Source organism: Crassostrea angulata, chromosome 3 (assembly GCF_025612915.1).
Source record: "Crassostrea angulata isolate pt1a10 chromosome 3, ASM2561291v2, whole genome shotgun sequence".
NCBI classification, from domain to species: domain Eukaryota; kingdom Metazoa; phylum Mollusca; class Bivalvia; order Ostreida; family Ostreidae; genus Magallana; species Magallana angulata.
The window spans coordinates 47,424,148-47,431,506 of NC_069113.1; the positions used below are offsets into that span (position 1 = coordinate 47,424,148).

The 7,359-nt window shown below is 33.0% G+C and overlaps 1 pseudogene; it reads right to left on the bottom strand.

Moving 5' to 3' along the window:
• Positions 1-1,356: 1,356 nt before the first annotated feature.
• LOC128177773 (E3 ubiquitin-protein ligase TRIM71-like) lies at positions 1,357-3,657 on the bottom strand (annotated as a pseudogene).
• Between the last annotated feature and the right edge of the window lie 3,702 nt (positions 3,658-7,359).

The following is a 7,359-nucleotide window of genomic DNA, read 5'->3' on the forward strand; positions in this document are numbered from 1 at the left end:
GATTAGTGCTTATTAATTAATAGCCTTGGTTGTTTTTTTTTATTGTGATTATTGACGCATTATTAATGACCCAGTAACAGGGAATTTTGTTCTGGTTTGTGACCCTATTCTTTTATTTGACAAGAGGTCCATGGGCGACATCGCTCATATATATATATATATATATATATATATATATATATATATATATATATATATATATATATATATATATATATATAAAGGAAGTAATATATATTTATATATATATATATATATATATATAAAGGAAGTACTGACGGAAGTTGATTTTATTAGACTATTTTTATGCTATAATCCACGTATGTTATTTGCTTGGCAAGTAGTTCCGCTGTATATGAATAATATTGCGCACGTTTTTCTAATATGAATTTTTTGGCTTTTCCAAAAAGAATTCTAAGCTACATGTATGTATTGTAGAACCCCACACATAGTCATCTAATTTGACTCCGAACATAATAAATGTATCATTTGTATAACATTTCGGGTCAGCTGAATATTTCAGGACAATTCAAATTTTCAAGTCTTTCATATTTTTGCGTAAATAATTCATATGGATGTCATTTCATGATATTTTTCTACCACATTTCAAATATAATAAACACACATACAAAGTCATTTTATTTGACGCAAAACATAAAAGTATATCATTTATATAAACTTTCAGGTCATTCGGGTCTTTAGTATGTCCCGGTCCAAACACGTTTCACTCCAGGTTTGCCAGAGTAACCCGAGGTAGCTACAGAGACCCCCGCTCTCGCCGAGGCAGAGCAGCCGTGTACCGCAGGCCGTCCCGGGGTATCTACAGAGTACCCCTGAAATCAACTCCCAAAAATGGACTTTGAAATAGAATTGATGCCTGTACGATAGGTTTTTCAAAGTTTTCTTCAGATATTTTTTTTTTTATGTTTAGCATATAACCACTTTTAAACAGGGTGATTTATAGTCATGTTACTTTGGCTTTTTAGAAGATTTGCAAACAATTCCACTACATATTTCTTTGTAAAAATTCAACAATCCGGCCCACAAATGTGGCCACAATGTAACCCTAGGGATCGTGATTTGAACAGAGTTAACATAGTTTGAATCTACACTATCTGGGAATGCTTCTACACAAGTTACTGCAATATTTTAGAAAAAGATTCTAAAATATTTTTCTTTATATATTCCTATCTAAAATGTTATCCCCAACTGTAGCCCCGCCCTTCTCGGATATCATGATTGAATCTACACTACATGGGAATGGTTCCAAACAAATAACTTCGAAAAGATTTTTTTCTCTATATATTCCCATGTTAAAGTTCGCCCCACCCCCCCAATTGTAGTCACAGCCTATTACCAGGGATCATGATTTTAACTTTGAATCTTTATAAAGGACCATGGTACAGTAAAGAAACATCGTAAAAAGATAACCGTGTTTCATATCACCTTCTGCTTTATCGTGTCTATGCTTTGTTGATAGCTGTGGGAACAAAATCGGTTTTCTTTTTTTTTTAGAGTACAAAAAGTTATATATGGTTTATATCTGTACATGGTAATATACAGATAAGAATCTATTTTAATAGGAATTTAAAATTTTACCTTTATTAGGGATACATGTATAATTTTTTTTATTCAAAAACGTTGTTCCAAACAAAGTAGCTATTTCTAATCCACCTCAAATATAATAAACTGTACAAAAAAGAGGTAAAGAATATTTTAAAATATTATGTAAATATCTGGAGAGTTTAAATTCAAGTCATCAAATTATATCTACCATGTGGTTTCAAAAATCTTTACAACGCCTTCGATGTTTGCAACAAAAAACCTTTGACTGTTTTTCTTAAATTTTATACACTGTGGTGAATCAATGTCAAATATTTTCAAAAGATGTCCATCATCCGATAGAATATGAATGTTTCCACTCCCCTTGCCGTTAACAAAGATAAAGCCATTGTTGTCGATAGCTAGGCCAAATGGTTCCACGTTTCTGTAAGTAAACAGCAATTTGTAATTTAGGCTTGGATCCTCTTTAGTGATTGTCGATTTGCCACAGTCTCCAAAAACTACGAAACCATCATTGTCGACAGCAATGTCATGGGTGATATTTTTTACCCGAGATTCAAGGTGGATGAAATCTGAGGTGAATTCCTCAATAGATTTTTCGGTGCCAATCAAATATCTGTCTTGCCTTTTTGCAATCCCTCCACATTCACATGATAGATCTATTGTTTTTTCTATAACTAGTGTGTTTTCCTGCAAAACTACTATTTCCTTTTCACCTGGTATTGTGACGAGTGTTCGTCCATCGGATTCAAAATATGCATCCCATGGTGCACCAGAGAGAGGTATTTCCTGTACAACCGTTCCATCCTCGCTACATACAATACATTTTTCTGAAGAATAATCACACAGTAACAACTGACCACTTGGAAGAAATCCTCCGCCAGTTATATCGCTACCTGGAATATTGAACTCTGCAATTTCTACAAAAGTTGCATGCTGAATGTCATTAAAATCAATATTTTTTTCAGTTGTTTCAGCACTGAATAAAGTACCCAGGGAATTAATTTTTTCAATACCACTGCTCACTTCGGCACTAATGCCAAGTTTCATTTGAATCAAAGGTAAACTTTTGACAGCTTTCAATACTTGTTTAGCATTCAAACACTTGGTGACAAGTTCCTCTTTAGTTTGAGTCGGTGCGTCTTTTGATAATTCATCTAACCAATGTGCTAGATACATCTTCCTTTGTTCAAGTGACCTAATTGATCCCTCAAGCTTTTGTCTTACATCCTTCGAAACCTCGGCCAACTGATTCAAATATGTCTCCTCCAGGTTTCTCAATCCAACAACCATTTCTTCAATCATATTCTTGATTTTCTCGGAGTAAGTGTCCGTTACGTCTTCTACATCAAAAATATTCTGTTTTTCTTTTTGGATAATTGTTTCAACCTTCGATAAAATATATTTAATCTCTTGAACTACTTTCAATTTTGTTTCATCTGAACCCTTTTCAACAGCTTCTTAAAAAGTACAAAACGTTTCACATTGTCTGTGTTTGTTGACAATGCAGAGAGAGCAGCACCCTATTTTATGAAGATCGCAAATTAACTCGATATTTCTCTCTTCGTGTTTTTCACAAAGTCCTATAAAAGTTTTCTGTGATTTTTCTAAAAATTTAACAAAGTCTGTTTCAAAGTTTGTGATGGGTAATATCTGATGGGACTGCAATGCTTTGAACATGTTGTGCCTTTGAACACATTTCTCACAAATTGAGTCTTCGCACTCAATACACCAACTCTCTGCTCTAATGCCATGCTCACCCAATATTTCACAAGGTCCACATATAGTGTCACTCGGTGATACTTGCTTACGTATACACGCACCTAGGAACGAATTCTCCGGGAATCGGCTCGCCCAATCTTGAGTTGGATATTGGTGCAAAATTCCGGGTGCTGGTACAAAAACGCGACACACTGGGCAGGGAAACCCAAAGGCTGGGTCAGAGTCCTGACACGAGGACTCGATGTGGGTGGATAAACAACGATGACAAAACGTATGGGAACATGGCAAGGACCTCGGAGTCTGAAACTTGTCTAAACAAACAGGACATACCGTAAAATCAGCGTTAGCATCGTAATGGCTTGATGTTGTCATATTACCGAGAAACTTTTGAAAACGAAAGTAGGTCCGTTTGGTTTGGCAGATTTGTTATTTTTGTAATTTAGATCCCGATTTTTAATACTGACTCAACACACCAATATACAGTAAAACACGGTTATAGCGAACACACTTATAATGAATTGACGCTTACAGCGAAGTGAATTTCATTCCCCAAGTCTCTATTTCATGTTGTAAACTTGACGGATATAACGAATTACGCATATAACGAAGTTAAATTGGCTGTCCCTGGGACTTCGTTATAAGCGTGTTTTACTGTATTTTGTTGAATTCATAAACTATAAGTATATTTAATTGATAGGAGAAGACATTAAAGATACTGGGGGTCAACAAAATACCATAAAAACTATCTTAAAAGTTTTTATATATTCTTTATCTGTAAACGTCTATTATTTAATAAAGAAAAATTTCATTTTGATAAATATATTTAAGCATTAATTTGGAAACATTTTCGTACATTTTAAGGTCAAGATCTAATAAAAGAAAGGTGCCTACAGGGTCATATGATTAAGATATAAATTCTTTCAATGATGCTTCATAACATGATCGAGCATTGTTTCATAGGGTGTACCGGGGCTATTTTTTTGGTAAACACAATGAAAAATCATGTTTGAAACGGTCATTTTCAATGAAATATGAAGGAATTGAGGAACAAATTTACCGCAATGTGCCGTGAAACGAAAATGTATACTTACCCTCATAAATAATAACTCTTATCTACTGTCCATGATATTTTTTTTTATTTTAAAACAGTAATAAAACTTTTTCTGTTAAGTAATACTTTATGTATTAATCATGATTTTCATTGTTTTATTCAACAATAAACATAGTTTATATTCTAGTGTTCATTTAGTACGAATAGAACGTGTACTTTGCAGTACTGAAAAAAATTCAAGACTGGAGTTTTACTCTATTTGTTTTAACAGATGACAAATATAACATATACATGGAAACATTAGATAAAACTTTCTTTAGCTCTATATAACAAAATTGTTCTAATTGTCATTGGTTCAATATAATATAGCATATTGAATAAATAGCCATAATTAAGCCCGGGTGATAACGTTGAAAAATTGTGCGAGGTATTGCGAGTGACTTCCGAGAATGAAATTGTCTTGGAAATTTTACCTTTCGTCGATTTCAATTATTTTATTGCACTTCTTTCACAGGTACATTGTATGTGTATTTTTATTTAAAATCGTCAAAATATGCAGCATAAATATCTTGGGACAGACTATAGTTACTGTATACATTTTTTAAAATCATGTCAATGAAACAATTCCACTATTTTGATTAAACTCTCTTTACTTGTTTAATCCTTAAGTCATTTACTCTACAATACAGTAAGCATGAGTGGGGAGGAAATAACAAAAAAAAAATATTTGAACTAAATAAAAAAGAATAAAGAGAAAAATAAACAGATAAAAATTTATTTAGATATTGCATATAGTCAAACCATTAAATTTGAAAATGGGAAAATACACATCTACAAACAGGGACCGGGGACACGGATAACGTATGTAATTAGAGTGCAAAAATAAACAAATTTAAAAAAAATATATGAACCAAGAAAAAAATAAGGTACAAAAAAGGTAATGAAAAAGACCGCATATATCGGTAAATTTTTTTAACAAATTAAAAGCTTGAAAAATGCTAAATTGAAAGTAAAAAGGAACCGACAAGACTTTTTAAATTTGAGTCAATATTTCTGACACAATTAGTTTGCAATGTAAACTTTGTAAATATACGAGGAACGTCTTTACCTATGAATGGCAAGTATTTTAAAAATAATTCAAAATCCCTTCACGACGTCTTTCATCACTAAAACACACTTTATTCCTACAACGCCCGCTTCGATTTTTCAGATTCAAAATGAACCGCCATCTAATTCAAACTACCCGCTGGTAGTACTGTGAGCAAGTTTATAATTGATACCCCCGCTAAGAAAAAATCATAACTCATCCATATTCTATTATAGAAAATATTGGATGAATCTATTTCACGTCCATTTTCTATAAATAACTACTGATCTATTTTTCAAAACTGTTAATGCTAATATGAGTACAAAAACCAATTTCTATTCTTTAAATTCCATTTTATTTCAAGTTAACTGTTAATGCATGAGGACATATGCATCCTTATGTTAACAAACATGACTCGAATCAAACGAAAATTCACATGTCAAGCAGCCATTTAATATAAACATTTTGAATTATTCACCCCTGCGAATGTTATTGTCATTTAAATCTTAGACCACGTGGTTTTTTTTACCCTTTCTGTTTCGCAGTAAAAGTCGTGCCTCGTGTTTATAGTCTATTTTAGAGAATCTAGGTACTTGTAGTCAAATATGAATTCTAGCGGTTTATTGATTTAAACTTTATCTTCATTAATTGGTGGATAAAATGTGTTCTAGAAATAAACAAGACAATACAAAAAAATAGTTTTTTCTGCTGTTGCGACAATTAACATGCGTAGTAGAGATCCCCTCTAAGAATTAATTTTCGATCCGCGCCTGACCTAGTAATAACATAAAATAATAGTAAAACAGACTGTACTATTTTATGCATAATGTTCCTTGAAAATGGCTCGATACACTAAGTTTTTATGCAAAACATTAACCCATTAATTTTTAAAAAACATGGTATTGCACACCACAAGCATCAAACATGGCTATGATTTTATTAAGCAACCCAATGTTTATATCATCAACCACTCTACACGTGGTTGAACACGAACGATAACTCTGTTCTGAATATCATCGTTTAATTTAAAAAACCGCTAGATGGTGAAATAAGACATACATCTTAAAAGATGTTGATGTTTTAACATAAATCAAAGTAGAATATGATATGAAAATCGACCAGTACTTACGTTATTTGAGAATATTATCCGAACACTTATACTTCCGCTTGAACTTTCACAGGAACTGAACAAATTTCGGTGAAGTCTCGTGAACTTTCGAGCACCTCTGGATTTATTACATACTTAGCAACGATAAAGAAAACATTTCGAACACATTCGCAGGGGTGTTATTGGTACATGTATACTGAGCCCGATTTTTTTTTCCGAATTTTTTTTTCCACGCATTTTTTTTTGAAAAAAAAAATACATCGGGGCAGGCCACTTTCAGGGAGACGGAGATGAGAATCTAAAAAATAATTTTATTTGGCATGAGACAAACAGGCTTTGTGTCAAATTTTAGCTTCTAATTATTTCCATTAATACAAGACATGACACGGACAGGAATTAAGCATTTTTTTTCAACAATGACCTTGAACTTCCTCAATTGACCTTGGTCAAGGTCATGACACACCCTCAGGTTATAAGCAATCTTTATGTGAATTAAGAACTTCCAATATTTGTCCATAAGAAAGATATGGACCGGACATGAATTTTGCACTTTTCTGCCAGTGACCTTAACCTTGCCGAAATGACCTTCGGTCAAGGTCATTACACATTCTTAGATGATAAGCAATCTTTGTGTAAAGTAGGAACTTCAAATGTTTCTCCATGAAAAAGATATGGAACAGACACGAATTTGGCACTTTTTCTGCCAGTGACATTGACCTTGCCCAAATGACCTTGGGTCAAGGTCATGACACACCCTTAGGTCATAAGCAATCTCTGTGTGAAGTAAGAACTTCCAATGTTTCTCCATAAGAAAGATATTGACCGGAC